The sequence below is a fragment of the Giraffa tippelskirchi genome, chromosome 7, assembly GCF_054371585.1.
Source record: "Giraffa tippelskirchi isolate mGirTip1 chromosome 7, T2T-mGirTip1v1.2.pri, whole genome shotgun sequence".
Lineage (NCBI taxonomy): Eukaryota > Metazoa > Chordata > Mammalia > Artiodactyla > Giraffidae > Giraffa > Giraffa tippelskirchi.
This window is the reverse complement of record NC_137281.1, coordinates 50,982,921-51,004,603: the sequence shown is the minus strand read 5'-3', so window position 1 is coordinate 51,004,603 and position 21,683 is coordinate 50,982,921. Positions and strand designations below refer to the sequence as shown.

At 44.1% G+C, this 21,683-nt stretch overlaps 1 protein-coding gene across 8 annotated transcripts in view; it reads left to right on the top strand.

The window, feature by feature from the left end:
* The window catches only part of CDH13 (cadherin 13), a 1,025,542-nt gene that overhangs the window by 563,816 nt on the left and 440,043 nt on the right, over positions 1-21,683 (top strand). The window lies entirely within an intron of this gene.

The window sequence follows — 21,683 nt, the reverse complement described above, 5'->3', positions numbered from 1 at the left end:
CCCCGATTCTAATCCACATGACAATTTATCAGAAAATACATTAAGATGAAAAACGCCGCTGTCATGTGGAAATAGTGTATCACAACATTAGCGATGGTAAGACAATTGGGAGATGAAGATTTACCCAGACTAGGGAGTCACTGAGGTGGTTAGCCTCCTTATAACAATGTCCATGTTGTACATGGATGATGCACACTTTACCGTGGCAGACTTGTGCCGCCCTGGATAAATTCGTACTTGGAATGCTCCCCCAACCCTCAACTGTGGGGAGAAGCTACTTCTTTCTTAATCCTCTCTAGCCTGGTCTTCCCCATGGCTGTCTTTTTAAGGTAGGAAGGATTCTTGATAGTAGTCAACAAAATCCCCTCCAACTAATATACAAAGAAAGGGACTTATTTTAAGGGTATAGGTAGCTGGGGCTTCCCAGGTGGCTCAGTGGTAAAGAACCTGCCTGCCAAGCAGGAGATGCGGGTTCAGTCCCTGGGTTGGGAAGATCCCCTGGAGAAGGAAATGGCAACCCACTCCAATATTCTTGCCTTGGACATCCCGTGTACAGAGGAGCCTGGCAGGCTTACAGTCCATGGGGTCACAAAAGAGTCAGACATGACTTAGCGACTAAACAACAACGGGTAGCTTATAGAGTTGCCAAAAAGACCCAACAACCTGGATTACATGCAAAATACTGGAAACTGGTGCTATAGGAAATACCCAGCCATTTATGATACAGTTCTAGTGTAAGGGTTCTCAGTCTTAATACTGTTGACATCTAGGGCTGGATGATGCTTTGTTATGGGGTCTGTGCATCACAGAGTATTTAGAAATGCACATAGCCTCTTACTAATAGATGACAATAGTATCCCCCATCCCAGTCTTGACAATCAAAAATGTCTCCAGATACCACCAATCATCCCACAGGGGAAAAATTGCCCCCAGTCAATAACCACTGACTGTTCTAGAGGAGCCATCATCGCTGCCACCTCTTCCTATCACCGTGCTCCTATGATGCTCAGAACTGGGTGGTAGAGACTCTGCCTTGGCGGCCCTGAAATCCTGGATGACTCTGATCCTGTGCTTTCTGGAACCTCAGATCCCAAAAGCAGAGCCACTGCCTATGTCTTTCATTCCCTCACTGAATCTCATGCTAGGATGTGTGTAGAGAAGAACCTCTGTCATCTGAAGCACTCCAGCTGAGCTAGCAAGGGGCCTGGGTGAGAGCTGCCACCTATGGGGTCAGCCATGCCACCAGTACAGTTTATTGTAGGTAAGAGGCAGTCAGTGACAGTCACACCTAGTTGAGGGCCAGTGACCAGTATTTGCTTGGAGAGTTGGCTTCACACCTACACTCTTAACTCGTCTCCATGCTTTGGTCCTATCGATCAGTAAGACACGTGGCCTGCAAAAGAGTCCTAATTGGAAGGAGACAGAGAACTTGAGTTGAAAGCTCAGGCTTTGCAATCAGACCTACTGAGGTTATAATCTACTCTCAGAGGAACCATATGAAATTGTCATTTTTATAGTTGAAAGAAGGGTGAATATCAGCCATTTCATGATTTGTCCTGATACTGTATCACCTTTGGCGAGTTATTTTCTTCTCAACTGTTTCTCATCTTTAGAATGAGGATGAGACTGCAGGATCATCTCCTAGTGGTATTGCAGGTGGTGAGCGGGGTGTGTACGCATAGTGCTCTGTACAGTCTCTTACTGAGTGTTCCAGAATTGGGAGCCATCGCTCCATGTACCATTTTGTAGCTGGAGCTCCCTGCAGGGGAAATAGAGGTGAAAGCTGACATTCAACGGTTGAACATCCAGCGAGCAGTCCAAGGGTTGGATGTCAGGAGCACTGTGTGTTGCTCTGGAGAAGGGAATCATCCAAATGGGTGGTTTTCAAAGCATGGCTCCCAGACCAGGAGCATCATCTGGGAACCTGGTAGAAATGCAAATTCTCAGGCTCCTCCTCAGACCTAACAAGTCCTGACGGTGGTTCTGACGCTGGCAGGCGTTTGAGAAGCCCAGGTCTAAATACGCTAAGTATTAACCTCAGGGCAGATGGCTTGTTAATTTGCCTCAGTGAAGGTGGCCTTTGAGCCAATCCCATCGCAGTGCTGCTGGGGTCATGGGTTTGTTCCTGAAAGGTGTTTATTTCTCCAGGTGCCCAATATGCCATGTGAAAGCCCTCTCAATCCAGCCCACGCTCTTCAAAATTGCCTTTGTTTTTATTTCCTTAATGGCTCCTGAGAGTGGACAAATTTGTCCCAGGCTTCTTTGCTCTCTCTTCTCTCAACTTTGGATGGCTATTAAACATAATACCATGTTACCGAGCCTTTGCTTATTTCTCCAAAACCAACCTTTTAGGCCAGAGATGAAAGTGTCTTTAGAAGATTTTAGCCAGTACAGGCAAAGATAATCACTGACAGGACGAAGCTGGCCCTGGGCTCAGCAGAATCAGCTTTCCTGCCACACTAGATCTACAACCTTGAGTAAGTTTTTTGTGGTTCTCAGACTTTTCTCCACTTAAAAAAAAAATCACCTGGAGAGCTTTTAAAACCCCTGCTGCCGAAGCTGCACTACAAACCAATTAAATCAGAATGTGTTGGAGTGGGACCAAACATCAGTCCGTTGATCAAACTCTCCAGGTGTTTCCTCTGTGAAGCCAAGTTTGAGAACCACAGAGTTGAAACAACTCATTGACACCCCAGTTTATTCATCACTAGGATTGGGGTTAATGACACAGTAGGCAAGATTCAAAAATCTGATCTCCCTCAACCAGCTGCTTCACTCTGAGTGAATATCTGAAATGAACGCCTTCCTCATGTCTCTTTTGACACAAGTATTTAAAAAATTAAAATGTAGAGAAACACAATTTGATAAATAAATAAAAGGATTGTCTTCTGACTCACTTTAGAAAAAAAAAATTCAGGATTTGCTTGCAGTGTCTTCCCACGCCAGTACCTCCGAGCATCTCCATTCGACTCTTTTCCAATTGGTTCTTCATATTTCCAAGCACCTCATTTTGCAACCTGGCCTTATCTGCCAGGTGCACCTGGTGAAACTGAGGCATGAAGAGGTTACCCGACGTCCCACGGCAGCCACATACCTGGATTAGACCACCAAGTTGCTCCTGACTGATTACTTATTTGGTCCACTAAGCAAAGCTGCTTCCTCACTCGAGGCTACAAAAATGTATTTTCTAAACTTCATTAGCACAAACTCCTCAGAAGAGGTTCAGCTTCAATCTTGGCAAGTGAGAGAACCCCACATTCCTTCCTCAACTGTCTCATCTCCCTGCACCTGGCCCACACAGCCTGGACCCACCAAATGTTTATAGGATAAATAAATGTCTGAGGATCAGTTTTTATTTTTTCTTTCTTGTTTATGTATTTGTTTTAGTTATCTAGCTACAACCACATCTATTTCCTTATAGCTGTTTTTCAAATGAGTTGGGGGCTTTCCCCCCCGCCAAGATGCTGAAGAACCACAAAATATCAGGACTACAAGATCTTTTAGACCCATTTTATCTAATCTGCTAAATCTACAAGTAAGAGCAAGCTCAATAATTAACCAATGGTTTTGACTCTCAGTACTGCTGCTGTTCTGTTATCCCTCCAGAGCAGGCATCGTGACTGCCCCCAACCCCTGGGACTAGATTCTGCAAACATAGATAAGACACCCATTCTAGCTTCTACTACCCAATCTTCATCTATTTTCAACATCAAAAAGCATACTGGGTTTTTTTCCCCATTTTGTAAAAATGAGCAGGGTGGTGGGGAAGAAGGAAGGAGGTGTTCGTCGGGGGCAGGGACTAGGAGGAGGAAGGAGCAAAGGAGGCGATGAAGATAGGCCATCCTCCTCTTCTGGCCCCTTAAAGTGGGCTTGACACTTTGGGGTTAGAGGGCAGAAAATGATGGAAATTATTTTTTTATGAGATACTGTGCAAAGCTGAAGGTGAAGAACAGAAGCTAATTAAATCAATGACAAAAGACTGGGTAAGATTCCAGGTTCAAGCACTACAGCTGTGAGGCCAACTGACAAAGGATGACACGGTTCTAAAGCAAGCCATCCCTCAGGGTCATCCCAGTGTACCAGCCCTGAGCTGATGGGATGAGGAGGGAGGTGGATGGGAGGTTCAGGATGGGGAACAGATGTACACCCATGGCTGATTCATGTTGATGTATGGCAAAACCCACTACAATATTGTAAAGTAATTAGCCTCCAATTAAAATAAATAAATTAAAAAAAAATAAATAAAGCAAGCCATCCCCTGCCCAGACACTCCCGCAGCAGCTTGGCATGGAAGGGCTGGTGATTAGGGGGTGGATCACCATGATGAGGCTCCCACGGTGGCCCAGACGAGGGAAGAAAAAGCTAACACTGACCAGGAGGCACTTACGAAGTCAGCGCTGGTTTTCCCAGGAAATACTTGGAGTGATGTTGTAATGGGGCTCAATTCCTCTTGAGGAGGTGAGGACCCAGAATCCTGTGGCAGGAAATAAGTGCACAGGTGACCTTTGTCCTCACTGGGGCTGGGGAGCTACCAACCTCCAGGATGTACACCCCCATTCTGGCCAGCCCCCCTGCTTAATGTCTAATTGAAATAGACTGCAGCAATTAGAGATTTGAAATGGAGTGAATCTCTGAGCAAAATCCCAGGATGAAAAGGAGAACATGAAGAAGCCTGATCTTCTGCCAGCTGTGCTTTCTCTTCCAGTCAAGAGCAGTGTAGGAAAATGGACAGCATTTATGGAGAGGCGACCTGGACTGCCAAAAGGATGTGCACACACCAAGGCCAGCTCGCATCCAGCAGCCCCATCAAGCATGATTCAGATCAAATACAATATTGATTTAATCAGCAGACATCGATGCTTAACTCATGCCAGCCATTGTCTCAGGGTCCTGGGGAAAGAGCAGCAGGTTACCACCAAGTTTCTGTTTCATGGAACTCTGTCAATACATAGACATTAGTGTGTATGTAACACATCAGGTGATTACACGTGTTGGAAATAAAAATGGAGCAGATTAAAAATGCAGAGAGTGATGGAAGCAGCCACATGACCCAAGCAGGCCTCATGCAGAGTTGACATTTGGGGGAAGCCTGATGGAAGGTCTGAAGGCAGAAATGCTGTCCTTCCCTCTCAGGTGTCCTTGGCATTAGGAGCTCTCATCCAGGTGACTGTGCCATCCAGGGGACATCTGGCAATGCCTGGAGACATTTTTGGTCATCCCAACTTAGTGCTACTGGCATCTAGTGGGTCAAGGTGAGAGATATTGCTCAACATCCTACAAGGCACAGGACAGACCCTACATGTCATGCTCTGCAGGTACCAGCATGGAGCTAGCCTCTTAGAGGGTCTGGTTTGTTCACTCAGATGTTTGTCAGGTTTGAATAGGTCACAACAGGGTGGGATATGTCCCTGTCCTTGAGAAGTTCTTGGTCTAGCTGGGACAGGGGCAGGGCCAGAAACAACCTTCTATGGTATGGTGATCAAAGCAAGTGCTGAAGAATGAGGAGGAATCAGCCAGGTGACAGGAGGCGGGCAGGGCAGGAGATTGTCTCAGGGAGGGGCACAAAAGAGCTTGAGACAGCTCTGGATAAGAGGGAGAGTGAGACTCCTGGGGGAAACAGGCAATGAACTTGGCTAGCAAGGAGGGGAGGACCAAGTGCCAAGGAATGAGCTTAGATGGAATACCCTTCGGTGACAGGTAGATGTTACAGGATTTCAGGCTGAAGAGTGACATAATCAGATCTGGATTTTGCACAGACTGCTCAATTTGCCAGAGGAGGACAATGAGAGGCACAGAGTCCTGTCTCTGGTTCTCTGAAGTCAGAGTGACACATACCAGATTAATGGCATTCCCCCTCCCACCCCACTGGAAGACCTGGGCTTTGAATCCACACTCATAGTAAAGATATTAATATACCTTTGGGTGAAATAAGTAGCAAGAATTGGGAGACCTGATCCCGCTAGGCCTTGCAGACTAGGAGCTTGGATTTTATTCTAAGGACATCTAGGAGGACTTTAAGCAAGGGAGTTACACCCAGTTTGCATTCCAGGAAGATAAGATTTACTCAAGAAAATCAACAATAACATTCAAATTGCCATGAAGTAGAAATTAATTTAAAAATGCATTCATTTGTTGAGAACCCACTATCTAGCAGGCACTGGGGGAGAGAGATAAAAGATAAACCCTGCCTTCTGGACAGAGGAAGCCAGAAATCTCCCTTTATTCTAAATCTACACATGGAGGGTGGCGAGTGCTTTATGTTTGCCTGGTCCTTCCCATTTAGTTTGGCTCAATCTCCAGGATAAGAGAACATTCTCTGTTAAAATTCCATGCTTTTAGTTCTTTCTTCTTTGTGAGTTTATCAGGCTATCTCAAAACTATTTATTAAACACAGTTGGCTGGAGCTGTTAACTGTTGATTTGTTTGATTGGCATCTGTTTTAAGATCTTTATTATGAAGAAGGCTTATCTTGTTGTTGCAGTAAGGCATTAGGTGCCCAAAGATCTTTTCCATATTGCTTTTCTTTCTTCTGAAGGTACATATATTTTCATAATGGGCTCCTTTAAATAAAGTCGGTCTTTTTGGTTCCATGTTGGAAAGACGATATGCTTACTAAAGGGACTTGATTGTGTTCTGTCACTTGTAGGCGCTCATTCCCTGCTGCTGCTGCTGCTGCTGCTGCTAAGTCGCTTTAGTCGTGTCCGACTCTGTGCGACCCCATAGATGGCAGCCCACCAGGCTCCTTCGTCCCTGGGATTCTCCAGGCAAGAATATTGAACTGACCCTTGGTCCAGAAGTGGGGAAAAGTGCAAGACAGGCGAGAAGGCATCCTCATTAAGTGATGGCTTAGACCGTAGGTTAGATTGATGCTGTTTGAATGTAAGAAGTCAGGAAGAGAACCTTGTGCTCTTTCAAAGTTGATCATACCCTCCTGGCTTGGGGTACACATTGAGTTGGTGGCTAACACCTGAGGGGCCCCTCAGGCAAAGGTAGTAGACCCAAGGCTAAGGTTTCCACCAGCTGGTCATAAAGGCTCAGAAACCCAGGAAACTGGCATTTTACAACTGGGAGTGCTTTTTCTATTCCTTTTGAGCTTTTAATGCAGAACCTAATCATGAACCTACATCACCTTAGTTCCCATTTAGTGTTTCTTATTTTCTGTTATGTGAAGTTCTGCTAATTACCAGATGTATTTAGTTTCTGCTGGTCACCATTAAAGATTTGCTGACCCCTGAACAAGAAGAGCCCTCATGGCCCTTAGGAATAGTCAGCTCCATAGTCCTTTGACATCCCTAGAAGATGAAACACAGTCAGTCCCAAAAAGGAGCTTATGCATTTTCCTTTTCAGAAGATTTCCAAGGAGAGGTTGACCCTATGGAGATGCTGTCAGGCCCAGAGGTGAACTAACTCCACTGGGATGGCCTCCCCAGAGACACTTTCATGGAGATGCAGTGAACCCCACTATCGTATCAAGGGCAGGGGCTGCCTGAACATATCTGTACTCTGCTTCCTGAGTAAATTCAGTAGTGGTTGGAAAAGGCTTTGCACAGATGTCCCACACAGAATGGAGCATATCCTTGCTTCCCTTTCCTAGCAAGTTTCCCTTCAGAGCATTGCAGCAGTTGGGGAGCTGGAGGAAGGCCCAAGCTGTCCTGCACATGGGCTACATCTGAGGCCAACCCTACTCTCTCTAATAGAATCACCATCACCACCATGATAATGATGAGTATATTGCTTTCTGGGTTTGGCTCTACCCTCACTAACCCTGGCATTGACTCAATGCATTAAATAACCTTCCTTGGTTTCCTGTTTCTGCCATAACATATTATCACAAGTTTGGTGGCTTAAAACAACACAGATCTGTTACTATAGTTCTCAAGGTCAGAAGTCAAATGGGAGACTCCCTGGGCTAACTAAAATCAAGCTGTCAGCAGGAAGGGCTGGCTTCTTCTGGAGGCTTGAGGGAGAATTGCTTTCTTTGCCTTTTTCAGCTTCAAGAGACCATGGCCTTGCTTAGCCTATGGCCTCTTCCTCCATCTTCACAGCTGGCAAGGATGAATTGAGTCCTGCTCATACCATTCTCTCTTTCCCATCCCTCTTCCAACTTGTAAGGACCCGGTGACAACACTGAATCTATCTGGATGATCCAGGAAGATCTTATTTTAAATTCAGCTGATTGACAGTAGAGACACAGAGCAGGTTAGTGATTGAGCCAATGTTATAGCTGATAAGTGATAGATGATCTTACCTTGGCCCCAGCTACAGTCACTCTGGGGCTTCCCAGGTGGCCCAGTGGGTAAAGAATACACCTGCCACACAGGAGACGTGGGTTTGATCCCTGGGTCGGGAAGATCCCCTGGAGGAGGGCATGGCAACCCACCTCCAGTATTCTTACATGGAGAATCCCATGGACAGAGGAGCCTGGTGAGCTACAGTCCAAGAGTCAGACATGACTGAAGTGACTTAGCATGCATAGTCACTCTAGAACCTGGGGACAGAGGGTATATCCAGCAGTGTGAGCCAACCCCTCTTTGGTTGGCTGTAATAGGGTGACAGCTAGAGGGAGAGGTAACTCAGTCAACCCTTGGTGACACCCGTGTGATTCCCTTTCTTAACATCGGAAGCAACTTGTCGTTTCTCTGATATGTTTTCCTACAAGAACATAAATGTCCAAGCCTATTTCTCACTTTGCTCGTTTCTCTTCTTGGAGTGTCATCTTGGTGTTTTATGATGATCATTTTCCTCAGAACAAGTGAGAATCAAGGAACGGTTAGACACTTGATTCTTGTTTGTGTTTGGAGCAGTCTCGGGCTCAGAGCTACCTTGGATCTATCACCGAGCTCGAGGTGCTGCTGAGGCCTCTCATCCATGGGCAAGGCAGGGGCACCGGGTGGAGTGTGGATGCCTCAGCCTAAGGAGGCAGGTCCCAGCACACCTGGTCCCAACTCTAAGCTAGTTTTCACCTCACAGGAGAGCACCCTAGTGCTGGACCCACTCAGCTCTCAGTCCAGATTCCTGCCCCTGTGCAACTCACACAAAATAGCAACAGTCAGGCTTGACTTCCTAAAAGAATCCTAAAAGATGATTCTGTGAAAGTGCTGCACTCAATATGCCAGCAAATTTGGAAAGCTCAGCAGTGGCCACAGGACTAGAAAAGGTCAGTTTTCATTCCAATCCCAAAGAAAGGCAATGCCAAAGAATGCCCAGGCTACCACACAATTGCACTCATCTCACATGCTAGTAAAGTAATGCTCAAAATTCTCCAAGCCAGTATGTGAACCATGAACCACAATTCTTCAGCAGTATGTGAACCATGAACTTCCAGATGTTCAAGGTGGATTTAAAAAAGACAGAGGAACCAGAGATCAAATTGCCAACATCCGTTGGATCATAGAAAAAGCAAGAGAGTTCCAGAAAAATATCTACCTCTGCTTTATTGACCATGCCAAAGCCTTTGATTGTGTGGACCACAACAAACTCTGCAAAATTCTTGAAGAGATGGAAATACCAGACCACCTGACCTGCCTCTTGAGAAATCTGGATGCAGGTCAGGAAGCAACAGTTAGAACTGGACATGAAACAACAGACTGGTTCCAAATAGGAAAAGGAGTACGTCAAGGCTGTATGTTGTCACCCTGCTTATTTAACTTATATGCAGAGTACATCATGAGAAATGCTGGGCTGGATGAAGCACAAGGTGGGAATCAAGATTCCTGGGAGAAATATCAATAACCTGAGATATGCAGATGACACCACCCTTATGGCAAAAGCGAAGAACTAAAGAGCCTCTTGATGAAAGTAAAAGAGGAGAGTGAAAAGGTGGCTTAAAACTCAACATTCAGAAAACTAAGATCATGGCATCTGGTCCCATTACTTCATGGCAAATAGATGGGGAAATAGTGACAGATTTTATTTTTTTGGCTCCAAAATCATTGCAGATGGTGACTGCAGCCATGAAATTAAAAGACGCTTACTCCTTGGAAGAAAAGTTATGACCAACCTAGACAGCATATTAAAAAGCAGAGACATTACTTTGCCAACAAAAGTCCATCTAGTCAAAGCTATGGTTTTTCCAATAGTCATGTATGGATGTGAGAGTTGGAGTATAAAGAAAGCTGAGCCCCGAAGTATTGATGCTTTTGAACTGTGGTGTTGGGAAGACTCTTGAGAGTCCCTTGGACTGCAAGGAGATCCAACCAGTCCATCCTAAAGGAAATCAGTCCTGAATACTCATTGGAAGGACTGATGCTGAAGCTGAAACTCCAATACTTTGGCCACCTGATGCGAAGAGCCAACTCATTTGAAAAGACCCTGATACTGGGAAAGATTGAAGGCAGGAGGAAAAGGGGATGACAGAGGATGAGATGGTTCGATGGCATCACCGACTCAATGGACATGAGTTTGAGTAAGCTCCAAGAGTTGGTGATGGACAGGGAGGTCTGGCGTGCTGCAGTCCATGGGGTCGCAAAGAGTCAGACATGACTGAGCGACTGAACTGACTATGCTCGGCTCAGATGAAGTCCTTTTTTTTTGGATGATCTCTTCTGCCCTAGCATGCTAGGGATTTGAGAATGAAGAAGCACATGTGTAGCTCTCTCAGGAACCTTGAAGGAAGAGACTGTTTTCATTTGGAGAAGCTAAATCTTAAGGAAGTATCAGGAAGCAATAACACAGCTGGTAGGTGAGAGAGTCAGGTGACAAATCCATGTCTTTTCTATCCAGAGTCCAGGCACCACCCACTGGCTCTTCCACACAGCATGGGGCTTGCTTGCTGTAAACCAGTGGTTTTCAATCAGGAATCATGTTGCCCCCAGGGACAGCTGGCCATGTTGGGAGACATTTTTGGTTAACAACTTGGAGGGAGGGTGCTACTGGCACCTCATAGGTAGAGACTAGGAATGCTACTAAACACCCTCCAATGCACGGGGCAGCCCCCACCACAGGGGTTGATCAAGCCCCAAATGTCCTAAGTATCACTGCTGACAAACTCTGGTGTAAAATGACCCTGTAGGGTTGCTGTAAGCTTTGAAAGTGGTAATGTACGTGCTGCAGCATGGTAAACCTTCTGTCTAAAAGTCCTGTCCCACCAACCAGACATCCTTCTAGCTGGAATGTTGGCAGGCTGGGGCTCCACCCATCCAGAGACCCCACTTAATTCTGAGAAGTACACCATAACAGGGTTGTAGAAGAACTCACCCAAGGCTCATTTTTCATTCTGCATGGGGTTTTAATTTTTTTTCTCATTGCAGAAGAAAAATTCCATTTCCTTACTCCTGAGGGAAAACTAATTCCAGCAAAGGCCATTTGTCTTTGGTACCTTAAGATCTAGATAATTTACTGCAAGTTTATTTTTATTGAAAATTATGTAGATATTATTCTGAAACACAATTTCCAGCTATATGGCACTTTTAAACAGATTATATTTTAAGTGCTAATACATACACTGAGTATATATGCTGGAATGTGCATTTCTTAAAGATACCTTTATTTTTTATGACTCTCTGCCTTTGAGATCCTCAAACTTGTATGCTATGAAGTGCTGAAGGATTAAGATATTTTCAAATGAAAATTGTGTTATAAGTTATGAGTTGTTACCATTTGACTGCAGTTCAAACTCATGACACTTTATATAGCCTATATGATTAATTCAGAAATAATTTGCATTTAAATGCATTTAAGATGTTTAACTTGTGATTTCCTATTTTAAGACTGGCAGAAGCACTCCAGTCTCTAAATTATGTGGACAACCTCCCACCGCCATTGCATAGACCCGAGAAGGATTTGGATATTAACATAGAATAGCTTTTTCAAACTGTTTGTGAAAAACAGAAGAACTGAGAGATGGCCCAACATACATATACACACACAGACACTCACAAGAGGGAGTTCTGTGCTCCCTGGGAACAATTGGGAAGCACTGAAAAACTGTAATTGCTTCTTTGAAATTCACAGTGCGCCTTTGACACAGCACAAACATTTTGAAGACCCAGAGATGAGAACCTGTTTAAACTAGCATATTCCACACCTTTAAAAACTAAATCTTGCAACAATAATCTCCTAGAAGAAATATTAACCATTATAGAAATCACATTCTGGTTAATGTTTAGTGAGAAAAAAAATGTGAGTAAGGAGAACTGAAAGAAATGGTCAGGGTTGGAAATGCCTGATAGAGGCAACATGCCTTCCTGAGATGCTGTGTGCTCTGCCATTCTGGAAAAACTGTTCTGTAGACAATCTGGCGTCAACATTCTTCAGTAATGTAGTGGAAACCAGGCTCCTCCCCCTTCCTGTTGTTTTAGCTAATCAAGAGGTAAGGGAGTCTGTGAACTGATAGATGGACAAACACATGTTGGTCATCTACTCTATGGGATATTACTGAGCCATAGAAGTGGAGTGCAGTACTGATACATGGTATAATGTGCATGAACCCCAGAAACAAGATGCAGAGTGAAAGAAGCCAGACACAAAAGGTTACATTTTTGCATGACCGCACTGACAGGAAATGTCTAGAATAGGTAAATCTTAGAAAGCAAATTACTGGGCACAGCTTATGAGTACTGGGTTTTCCTTTTGGGATGATTAAAATGTTTTGGAACTAGATAGTAATGGTGATTGCACAACATTGTGAATGCACCAAATGCCATTGAATTGATTACTTTAAAGTGATTGCTTGTATATTATGTGGATTTGACCTGAATCCTTCAATAATGAGAAATAATAGGGGGACAGGAAAACCTGTAAAAGTGAGAGGACAGGGAAACCCAGGTGTAAATACCAGGAGGGAGAGAGCAGGGCAGAATAAAATGGAGAAAATCAAGGGGGTGTGTATGTCCTACACACTCTCTAAGGCAGCATGGGCACCTTGTCAACATCTGACAACAATGTGAAGAAATTACAGCCCAAGGAAGTAGATGATGAGTACACAGGAGTGGCCACTGACAGAAGAGTAGCTTCTGCCCAGCTCAGCAGAGAGCTGATCCACACCAGGGTGATGTTTCAATCACTGGAGCCTGGTGACCCACACTTATCTTTGCTTCCAAGGTGGAAGCAAGTCACCATGAAACTAAGCTGGATCTTCAGGGTCCTTCCCTTAGCTTGGCCCCTTCTGGATCCCTGTTCCCAATGTTGTTTTGTGACTGCATGCTCTTCTGCTTAGAGGACACTCCCTGCCCCCACCGATTGCATAATCTTCAGCTTCTTCACAACCTGAATCAGCCTCTGTGACCATAGCATAGTGGAGCCAGGCTAAGGAGCCATCCCATTTCTGTTTGAACATGGTCAAACCTCACATTCATTACTGCCTACTGAAAGTCAAGCATCTTATATATCAGAGAAGGACTAGACCAGTACGGTCCATTAGAACTTTCTATAGCAATGGAAGTGATCTCTATTATGCTTCCCAATACTGGAGCCACATAGATGGTAGTCTGATACAGTGACTACTGAATGCCGGAACTATGGCCAGTGCAACTATGAAACTGAATTTATTTTTTACTTCTTTTTTAATGAGTTTTAATTTAAATAGCCTTTTGGCTGATGGTTATGGTATTGGAAAGTGCAGGTATAGGAAGAAGTATGCGTGAAAGTGCTATCTTTAGCATCACACAGACCTATGTTTGAATATTAGTTTTACCTCTCACTAGCTGTGTACTTTGGGGCAAGTTGTTTAATCTGTAAGCTTTGGTTTCCTCATCAATAAAAAGGTAGAAATGGGAGGACCTACTTGCAAGAACTGTCGTTGAGATGAAATGAGATATTGCCCATTAAGTGCACAGAACTGGGCATCTAATAAGTGCTTTAATAAACATTATTTGTGCTTTTTGATATTGGTAGTTTATCTATGCTTTACACAGCAGTACTTTGAATAAATGAGTGTTAGAGAGGTGAAATGATTATGCTCAGTGTCATATAACCAGAGAAGTGGGAATTTAGGTCCACATTCTAAAATCAAAGTCCATTGGCTTGTTTTTGCCCTGTGCTTCCTCCCCTTGGAGGCCTGGTTCCTAAGTTCATCTACACTGGAGAATGAGATGGGGACTGAGGGAAGGGACTTTCTTTTCCCTATAAGCTGTTCCATTAAGGATGAGCTGCTCTGTTTTTTTGTTGACAGCAGATCTATGGGAGGGACTGAAGTCCTTGGGAAAACACATGAATGTGTGAGTGGGCGTCTATCTCCACAGTGGTCTTTATTTCTTGGCCAGGTTGGTTCTAGCCAGGTTCCAGGCTGGACTAGCAAAAGAGACCCCAGTCTCTGTCATCTCAGCCACCTGAAGGTTCTGGTTAAGTCAAACTTTTCAGACAAACTATTGACACTATTTGTTCAGCCAGTCTTGGTTCGTGTTTAAGACCTTGAACATCCCCTTTTGAATGCTTTTTCATCATTGTATATAAATTTCCTCTAAGTCCTAGAAAGCAAGGTCTGGCATAGAGGCAAACAGTCTCCTTTCATTCCAACTTTAGTTGTAAAGAACACCTGTATCCCGCTGTCCACACCTCAGAGCTTAGAGTAGGTTTGGAGTGAATTACACTCAGATCTCAAAGATGAATCGGCCACTGCAAAATGCCCTACATGTGTTCTTGTTCTCATCTTGTTTGAATTCTAAGGAAAGCTTAAGGAGCTAAAGAATCAGTGCTGGTCTTGGGTCTACGGCTTCATTTCCCACTCTAAATACAGTAACTGTCTTGTCACACTGGCTCTTTAACAGCCCTGCCCATGTCATTCTTAAGAGAAATGGAGTGAGGTTTCATTAACAGGAGAGATCAGCGGTAGTTCAGTTATAAGTTATCATGGCAGAGGGAGAGCAGCAGGGTTAGCTCCTCAAGTTGGAAATAAAAAAGATGAATGTGAAGAGGAAATGAAGTTAGTGCTTCACTACCCGGATGCTCTGCCATGGATGCTTGAGAAGAGAGAGGAGAGCTCTTTCTAAACACAGATGTATACCAAAGGCAATTCTATTTTTTAACCTAAAAAAGATCCACTTGCCATATTAAGATTCACAGACCTCTCTCCAGCACCATGACCCCAGCATGGTCTTATTTTATGACTCATAAAGCTGGGGGCTTTATGCTGGCTAACTCATAGTGGCCGCATGGAACTATAAACCTTCCCCAAAGATTCTGGGGTTCCCAGCCTGTCAAGAAGACAGAACCGTGTGGCATCATTCCAGTCTACTTCCTGTGACAGACTTGCTTATTCTGAAGTGCACTTGCCTTTTCCACCTGCCACACACGTTCACTCATTCACACACTCATTAATTCAGAGGTGATTACTCAGCTGCTACTACCTGTCAGATACTGTTCAAGGCTCTAAGCAATGACCCAAGTTCCTGCTCTCAGGGAACTTACCACAGCAGAGCTACAAGGGATGATAAATGCCCCTGAATGAAATTAAACAATGTGAGCAGCATGGGGACGCAGGGCATGAGCAATCTCCTATTCACATGAGATGGTCCTGGCTGGCCTTTGTAAAGAGGAGTCATTTCAGGAGAGACCTAATGCAGGAGAAGGACGTGAGCTGTGCAGATGCCTGCAGGGAAGGACAGCTATACAGATTAGCAGTTGCCAGGTTGGGGGTGGAGAGTGTTACAGAAATATAGGGTCCTACAGTCTAGGAGGGAGCTCAGGGGAAAGCTTATGCAAAGAATATTAGCAACTCTGCCTTTGCTGGCTGCCACCATCCGCCCCCCTCCCCCAGGGCCTTGGGGAAAATAGTCATGATAGCAAGTGCAAAGGCCCTGGGATGGAAGTGAGCTTTTTATGTTTGAGGAAGATATGGGAGGGGGTAGATCATGCATGGACTGTAGGTTCTGGGTAAGATGGGAAGCACTGGAGGTTTTGAGCAGAGGCAGAATGCAATCTAACATACCTTTCTCCAGGAATCCTGACAGGGCCACAGCAATAGGCTGAAGGGGGCTGTAGAAGAAACAGACCTATGCAGTAGGCGATAGCAGTAAGCTGGGTAAAAGAGGGTGGAGCTTGGATTAAGGTGGCCCAGGAGGAGGTGATAAGGAGTTGTATATGACAAGTCTTGAAGAGAGAGACAACAGAATTCACTGCTGAATTAAAAGTAGAATGTAAAAGAAAGAAGTATTGACTGTGATTAGGAGACTTTTGTCTTGAGCCAAAAGGGAGGCCAAGTTATCATCTACTGAGGTGGGGATGGCTGAAAAGAACAGGGCACCAGAATAATCTCATGCCATATGCAGATGCCACTAGAAAAATAGGTTGGTCATCTTTGAGTGCTAAAGGAGTTTTTCCCAAATTTTCTGAGTTACAACCAGTGTAAATCCAAGCCAAGGTTTTCTCAATCAGATGTGCTTAGAGCAGGTAAATGGCCCAGTCAGGATGGACTGGGCTTATGGGTGGTGAGGAGGCCCAGGCAGAGCAAGCCCATAACCGCAGTCACTAGACCCTGTGGCTTCAGGGACTTAGGGCAGCACCAGAGGATCCCCAGGGAATAGGCAGAAGTCTCTGCCCCAGGGACAGCAGTGACACGCGGGAGAACTCTTAGAAAGCCCCTGTGTCAGGAGATTGCCTTCTTGGGGATTAGTCAGCTCGAGCTGTCAGTAACAAAATACCACAGACTGGGGGACTTAATACCACAGTTCTGGAGGCCAGAATCCAAGGTTGAAGTATTGGTAGCTTGGAGTCTGCCTGCTGAGGCCTGTCTCGTTGTTTTGTAGAGAGTTGTCTTCTCTGTGTGTTCACACAGGCTTTTCTCTATTTATGCAGTTAGGATATCTCTCCCTTTCCTTATAAGGACTAGCTGGACTGGATTAGAGCCCACGACTTTATGACTTCGTTTCATCTTAACTACTTCCTTTAAAGTCCCTATCTAAGTCTCCAAATACACACATATTGGGGGTTCAGACATCAACATATAAATCAAAGAGACACAATTCAGTCCATGACAGAGACCTCTGTTGATGAAGATTTTGAGGCTGCCTCCAGATCAACAGGAAAGAGAACCACAGTCATTGACATGAAGGTCAATATGAGGCCATCAAACTTATAGTCAATTCTCTTATGAGATCTGGGCCTCAGTGAAGGTCATTTGAAATAAAGAAACTAGCAAACAAACATTTTATCCAACTGGCTTAGACATAGACTTCTGGAAGTGTATCATCACCATTTTAAGCATGTTCTTCATTAACTACAAAGCTTTCTCCCATGTGGGTTTACCAGCTTTACAGAAAAAAGCTTTCATGGGACCATCTGATTCACATCTGTAGAAATGGAGAATCTAAAGTCTGCCCCCCATGTCTTCCTCTGAAATTAAAAACATAGGGAAGTGTCAAACTTTCTACTTTGTAAAAGTGTATTGACCACTCTTTTTTTATGCATCCATTAGTTTTTATTGCTGAGTTTTCTGTCTGTATCTTTGTCTATACCTCTGTCTTTACTGATAGTGATTTTTTTTTTTAATTTGTGAGCTCCAAAAGAGCTAAGACAGCATGCTATAAATGGGCTTCTCTGTGTTGGCACAGCACTTCGTAAATAGAGGCCTAATAATTCATTCAGCAAACATCTAGTGAGCAGTTGCTGTATGGGGGGAAGTATGTTGGGCATGTGGCTAATACTCAAGGGTGCAGCAGAGAGGGCGTTTGTGTTCTCACAATTATATTAAGAATGCTAGAGCAGCAATATTAAAGACTACTGTTTACAGAGCCCATCTCATCTGCCTGAACTGTGTTCCATTTTTTACATATATTCTCTTAATTAACCTATATGATTAAGCAATTGTTTCCTAAATATCTTCCTCAGAACGCTGTCTGGCAAAATGTTGATGAATGCTCTATCCATCAGGCATCCCAGGACCACCCTTGCTTTTGGTAACTCTTTAGAAGAACTCACAGACTCAGCATGTAGTCATACTTAAGGCTAAGATTTACCACAGTGAAAGTATTCCAAGCAAAATTAGCACAGGGAAAATGTGCCCAGTGTGAAGTGGGAAGGAAACCAGGCCGAAGCTCCAAGCTTCCTTTCCTAATGAAGTCACAAAGGACGTGCTCAGCTCTCCCACAACTTGTAACAACATGTGTGAAGTGTCCACCAGGAAAGCTCATCAGAGACTCAGTGCCTAAGGTCACACAGGCATCCTATCTGGTATAAAGTGAAACTCCAGACTTCCAGAAAGAAAGATGTTCAGCATAAACCAGATATTTCGGTACACAGCCATATACAGTTAACCACTGTCATCAGGGAACAGTAGAGACTCTCCCAAAATCCAAGTTCCCAGATGCCAACCAAGGGCTGACCTTGGAAGCAGGCCTTTCTAGGGACAGCAGGCTCTGTTGGGTTAGCTCTTTACTGCACACTGTGCCATAGATAGAAGGATACATACATATATATCCAAAGCAAGTTAACCACAGTTAAGCTGATTTCTTTACCTCTGGATTCCAGTAGTCCAGACTTACTTAACTAGGGGTCACTCCCATCATCTCTCAGCAGAGCATCTTAGAAGACTTCTGCTTTGTAGAAAATGACCTCAAGAAGTTTTGGTGGAAAGATGACATTGGTCTCATTAAAGTCGAATACAGCAAAAAAAAAAAAAAAAAGTAATTTTAAAATATATGATTTATCTTTTACTTTACTTTTCAGCACGGACAGATAAAAGTAACTTCTCAGATGGTGCTCAGAGGTACCAAGAGAGAAGAGTGCTAAAACTGAGCTAGCCTCCTTGGGCTATAAAATCTAAGAAATTCATTTAGATTCAGAATTCTTAGTTGTGGTCTTTACAAACTAATCAAGGGGTCATCTATTAACTAAATAATTAGCTTGTTTTATTTGAAATTAAATTAAAATTGTTTGGGCTTCCATGGTGGCTCAGTGGTAAAGAATCCACCTGCCAGTGCATGTGTTTGATCCCTGGTCTGAGAGGCTCCCACATGCCATGGAGAAACTAAGCCTGTGTGCCACAACTATTGAACCTGTACCCTAGAGCCCCCGGGAACTGTAACTCTAATGAGCCCATGAGCCACAGATACTGAAGCCTGAATGCTCTAGAGTCCATGCTCTACAACAAGAAAAGGCATGGCAATGAGAAGCCTGTGCACTGCAACTAGAGAGTAGCCCCTACTCACAACTAGAGAAACAAGCCCAAGTAGCAGGGAAGAATCCAGCACAGCCAAAAAAAATAAATAAATAAAGAAATTCAGAATTGTTTGTGCATCTGAAGGACTTTAACCAGGGTTAGATCCCGAGCTCTGAAATGTAATTTAAACATATTTTTCAGCATGTTGAAAACCTAATCTAATTCTTGTTTCTTCTCTCACTAGTAAGTTTTTTGCTTAAAACCTGAGTTAGTTTTTATTTATTTTTACAATCAGGATTTTAGAATAAGCTTTTATTCAGTTAAATATTGGGACTAGAAGTTAATTGTTCTCTAGATCCATTAACTTTGGGAATTATTGATAAGACAGGAACCCAATTTCCACTAACATTTCCAAGAGAGATCTTCAGGAAATTTGTGTGTGAAATCTTGAAAAAGTAAATAGGCTTTGTCCCTTGTCCAAGTGGTATACGATTATGTTCTTCCTTGACTTCTGCTTCCATCGGCACTTGCAGATATCAGGATCCTAATCTCACCTGCATCAGGACCTCGTGTTGTCTGATTCCTTGTGACTTCCCTCCGTGATGCCCTGGAACCTCTCAGTCCCACCCCTGGTGTGGGTTGGCCTGCTTCTTCATCTCTATGCTTTATCCATCTCCACTCGTTTCTGTTTTTTCTGGAACGTACACTTTTAGAAGTGGTCACTAATTCCCCTTGGTTTGATCTATGAAATATTTCCTCCTTGGTCCATCCATAGCATTACTTTCTCAGTTCCAATTTTCACTTTCACCTGACCAGGTGAGATTCTCCTCTTTGGCTTTGAGGCATTTGTCTCTACTTCTCCCCAGTGTTGCCGCTGAGGCTTACAACTGGATCTGGCCGCTCCCTTGCTTGAACCATCAGCACTTCTCTGTTGACTTCAGGATGAGTTCCAGTGGGACACACACTCTTTGCCATCTGTCTCCTTCTTCAGCTCTCCTGGGTACCGCTTCTGCTCTACCATGCTGAGCTACTTGTCATTGCCTCACTGCATCTTGCTGCCTCAGTGCCTTTGCACATCAGTATCTACTGGGTTGATGGATGGCTACAACATTCTGGGTGATGACAGGATGAACCAGGAAGGACATCTGATTTGATTAGGGGGGTGGGGAAGGTGAAAATGGGTGTAGGAATGTTTGTGCTGGGTCTTCCGCTCTAAACAAAGGGATCCTGTGAATTTAGGATTAGAGATCATTTGATCTATGTCATCCCAAGAAGGAGAGAAGAACCAATTCACAGATTTAATTTTATGGAAAAGAGAGACAGGGTCTGGCAGGTCATTTAAGTCCACTGGAAGATGGGAGTGAGGGACAGATCCTGTGGCAGTGTGTTCTGTACCAGGTATGATTTACCTGGGCACCTGGGGAGAATAAGCTTCCAGATGAGGATCTCTGTGGCTGAATTGTAAAGAACTGGAAATGTTAAATGATCTGATGAGAGCTCAGCTTTGCATGTGCTTTGGTGTGGCACATACCCTGCTCTTGTGTCAGAAGCTAGTGACCCCCCTCTCGGCTTCAGTCTGGACATTTTGAGAATGGAATCTAGGTATAATCATTTTTATTTTTAAAAAAATGACCACTGTAGCATACTGCCCGTAAAACATTTGTTACACTTGTACATCATTCATATTGTGATATCACACCTCACCGCCACCTTGCTTGAGTTCACCCTTAAATACTTGCCTTATTGTTTAAATTCTAAATCCTTTCAATGGGCAAACCAAACAATGCTTCAATGTCAAATCCAGAAATTGAGCCTAAATGCACCCCCTAAATATGAGCTAGTGAGTCACGCCAAATAATAAAAGAGGCTTCCAAAGGACAGGTGTTTCTCAAAGAGAGCTGCTGCTCTTTAAATGTCACCCATGGATTAGGGTCCTTCGTTCTGCTCTGTCTCCACAGTTCTGTGTAATAAGTGCAAGGGACACCAGGCTGCTGAGGAGGGGGCAGAATCTGGATGAATCTGGAGGGGAAGGCAGATGTTTTCTAATTTCCATGGGACCCTCCTAATCAAGAGGTGCTCACGAAATTGGGGGAGGGATTGAGCCCTGTGAGGACCCACTGGCTTTGTTCCCCTTACAGCCCCAGATTTGCTCCCATTAGCAGGGACAAGGGGAGGGAAAGCTGCGAGGAGGGGACTGGAAAATCAGGAAAGGAGAGAATAGTGTGTGTGTTTGTGTACGGGTGAGGAGGAGAGAGAACAGGGAGAAATGAAAATCCTAACCTGAGACTGTGTCCTTCAGGAGTGGGTGTGTATTTGTGCAGTTTCAGCCTTTCCTAAGTCCTCAGGAGCTTATGGGAGACCTGGGTCCGCAGCACCAAGTGACCAGCAAGAAGTACCATCATAGGCAGGTATAATATGGCATTATTTAATGTCATTTTTTATGGCATTAAAAATGGATTCACAAGGTTAATAGCTTAAGATGAAAAACAAGACTAAGGAATCATCAGCCGGTGGTAGGTCAAGAAAATCTGAAACTCTCTTTTCACCCTGGTGCTGAGACATCAACATACCCCATTCCCTTTTCTGTCTCTCAGAACTTTTTCCAAAAAGCACCCATGAGCTTCTTTCCTTCTCATCTTAAACAGAGTCT